The following is a 3,632-nucleotide window of genomic DNA, read 5'->3' as shown; positions in this document are numbered from 1 at the left end:
CGATGTATTTGATATACAAGTATCTTTTTTTTTTCTTTTTTTTTTTTTTCTTCTTTCGTATAGATAATTCGCAATTATTATTGCGAGTGTAATGCCGTTTACGAACGAGCACGGACCGTTTTATTGTTTTCCTATTTAATGACGAAGAATCAATGATCAATGGAAATTACAAAGCGTTTTTTTTTTTTTTTTATGAGTTTCTTACGTTAACGATTCTCAACGATCTTAACGATGTTAATATCGATTCCAGCGTGGAATGGTCTCACTGTGTAAAAAGTATGGAAGATTAATAATAAAAAAGAAAAAAAAAGAATGAAAAATTTTTAGAGATTTATCGAGGGAAGATTAAATGTTCATTAAGCATTCATCAAGGAGCAAGAATGCGAATAGTGATATTTCATGATCGTTCCACCAGTTTTTCACGGTACGGATATTTTTGGAGTTGCACGCCCTTATGAAGTGGCCCAGCTCGGTTCATTCAAGAACCGTGCCCGAGAAAACTGGTGACTCGTCTTTCAAGCTTTAACAAATAACCGGTATCGTTCAACGCGTTCGTGTTCGCGCGGCGAATAAATCTACTAATTTCCGTGCCTTGCATTTTTCCCCACATTTTACAACATTTTTATCATAATTTATTCGTTTTATCGTTAAATCGAAGAACGATTCGTTTGATTTATTTTCATTTCTTTTTTCTTTTTTTCTGCAAACTTTCATGAATCCCCCTCCTTAGATATTTCCAAATGAAAATGTCGAAAATTGGAATTTTCGAAAAAAGAAAAAAGAAAGATCCATATCCAACCGAACCGTTCCGTTTCAACCATCCATTATAAATAACCCGACCGAAATTACCGCGTTAAATTCTTTTCTTCTCCCCGCGACATGAATCATCAGGTTCTCCCGAAAAAAGTCGGAAAGTCACATGGTAACGTTCTCTGAAAGAAAGGCAAACATCGAACGCTCTTCCCTTCTTCTTCTTCTCCTCTCCTTCCCTTGTATTCAAGGGGATATAAAAAAGGGAAAATGGGAGACGAGCGGTTTATCCTCGCGTGTGTCCTCCGCGTGGTCGTAAATCACGGGCCGCGATCTTCCACAATCCGCATCGAGGATTAATAATCGCTCGTCGAAAGGCAAGCGGATAGAGAGAAATAGGAGAAAACGAAGGAAGAGACGCGCGCGCGCGCGCGCCTAATATCGTGCATATGTGACGTTTCAACTGGTGCCCAGGCTGGATGAATAAACGTCTTCCTTATCGTCCAAAATAGACTTTAAACTTCAAGCATATCTGGACCAAAGCCAGGTCGTAGGAAAATACAATGATATTAACCACGTTGAATTGTTACACTACCGGTTACTATACGGGAGAGAGAGGATCCGCGCTGAAAACTCTCCCCCCTTGTTGAATTAATAGCGCCACCTAGCGGTGTCTTGACTAATGGACGCCGCTGGAAAAGAAATAATTCCATCCGGTCACCTTAACCCCTGCCACCACGAAGGGGCGTGTATTTCCGTCCTACATACGCGGGAGAAAAGGGTCAACGTGTAAGAGCCGTACGGTTTCTGATCCTTGAAAACCATCCAGAGACCATACATCGAAGATCGATCGATTTTCGATCCACCAATCCGTCACGCATTCCGTGTTCTCTTTGCCTAAATTTCTGATAGAAGAAATACCAAAAGTTTGAAGAAATCAAAACTTTGAAGGATCGTCCGAGTTTCTCTATTAAGATATCTTTCTCACGTTAAAAGAGTAAATTTCAGTGTTCGCTTATTTTAAAATGATCTTTTTTAACAAATATTGCGTACAAAGATTTAAAAATAGTCTTCTTTTTTTTTGAATCCTCGCGAAAGAACATGGAAATGAAACTTTCCTCGAAACTCGAGAAAAACGAGTCGTTTTTTGTAAGATAACGGCGGAACAATCGAAAACATCGATTACACGATTTCAAGATCGCTCGTTATACGCGTTTTCACGCGCATTCAATGCAAATCGGCGGAACAATGCGTCGAAACGAATCGTCGCGGCGGCGAGCATCGGGGACGCGCGAAAAAGAAAAAAAAAAAGAAAAAAAAGGAAAAGAGAAAACACATATAAAAAAAGAAAGAAAGAAAGAGATCAAGCTCGCGAGCGGGATTAATAACGCGCATAATACATTTTGCAATTTTCATGTGGCAACGCGTAACGCGTTCCGCACTATCTGCGTTACATAAGCGCAGTTTCGCGAGAAATAAACCGTGAATATCGTTCGAGTCGAAAAACTATTCGATCGAATCGGCCCAGACGTCTAACGACCGTCATCTGTGCCTGGCCGGGCACAGGTTTATTAGCGATTTAATCACACGAAAAGGAGCGAGGAGCCACGTTGGTTAAGGATCCCGTGGTTAAAAGAGGGACAACCCAAGACGTTATAAAAGAGATACCTGTCGTGTTATCACGACACTTCGTGCCAATAACGTTCCCTTTTTTTTTTTTTTCTGTCGAGCTCTTTTTGCTCGATTGGGCTCGCTCTGGGCTGAGCCAGCTTCCGTTTCACGCGGCCGATAACCGGCAATTAAAGTTGGTATCACGCCCGATCCCGCGTCTTTTATTACGTTTTCTGGGAAAGCTCGGTGTTGAACTGAACTGGTTCTAGTCGCGTCGTTCGAATGCTTGGGCGAAGAGAAAAAGGAAAAAAGAAGAAAGAAAAGGTGTTCGAGTCACGATTGGAAAACGTGCGTAGAACGTAGTAGATATTCGATATTCTATCTGGTAGCGTAATGATAGATGAAGATTCGATGGTAACGAGATTAAATTATAGTTTAGATATATATATATATGAAATATTGGGGAGGCGAGTTTAGGCGAGCGCGTAAAATATTGTATCGGCTGTTACAGAAAGGAAATTATACGGTGATATTAATAATAAGGCGGCCCTTCTCGTCAACGGGGGAATATTTATATAATAAGAAAAATCTTGATGTTTCGTCTATAATTTGTGTTTGCCAGTTTAGAGATTATGTTTATCTGTTTAAATCGTTCACGCGGTATACATATGTTTCTGGATATTAATATAATATCTGGCTTCGTATCTTTATCATTTGTTTTTGTATGTTTTTTTTTATTATATATACATATATATGGAAGGAAAAAGTGATGGAGTTTGTACACGCTTCTTCAATTAGCGGTTTCCCTGGAAGCTGTAAAACCCTGGAAGAGATGAGTTCGTAAATGGGAATGTAAATTTGATATATTTTAAGATCCAGCTAAGATTACATATTTTTTTCGCGATAATGATATAATTATAGCTTCGGATATTTAAGTATGCATAAAGTGTACGTAAATATATATTACGCTTATCTTCTAGTTGTACTTCTAGTCGTGTATCTATTTTGACTTAAGTTTTTATTAAAACGTTACATATTTCCGGAAACTATTTCCAGAAATAATCTAATCTCTAATTTTTCTAATAGTACGTAAGCAAAACTTCATCGTTTTCTAGGAAAACTTGCTAGAAAAGGAAATAAAAAAAAAAAAAAAGGAAAAAAAAAAGAAAAAAAGATAGTCATTTACGAAACCATCTATGGATCTAACAATTTTCCCACATTACGTTTTCATCATTCTTGTCGTTCCAACTGAAAAGCAGAAAATGAATATC

At 38.4% G+C, this 3,632-nt stretch overlaps 1 protein-coding gene across 1 annotated transcript in view; it reads left to right on the top strand.

Annotated features, from left to right (window-relative positions):
- Positions 1-3,632, top strand: part of LOC102670932 (transcription factor SOX-5) — a gene marked incomplete at its 3' end in the record, with an annotated part of 50,387 nt that overhangs the window by 40,611 nt on the left and 6,144 nt on the right.

The sequence above is a fragment of the Apis dorsata genome, unplaced genomic scaffold (genome assembly GCF_000469605.1).
Source record: "Apis dorsata unplaced genomic scaffold, Apis dorsata 1.3 scaffold_162, whole genome shotgun sequence".
In the NCBI taxonomy this organism is placed as follows: Eukaryota; Metazoa; Arthropoda; class Insecta; order Hymenoptera; family Apidae; genus Apis; species Apis dorsata.
The sequence above is the reverse complement of the archived record's forward strand: the minus strand, read 5'-3'. Positions and strand labels throughout refer to the sequence as shown.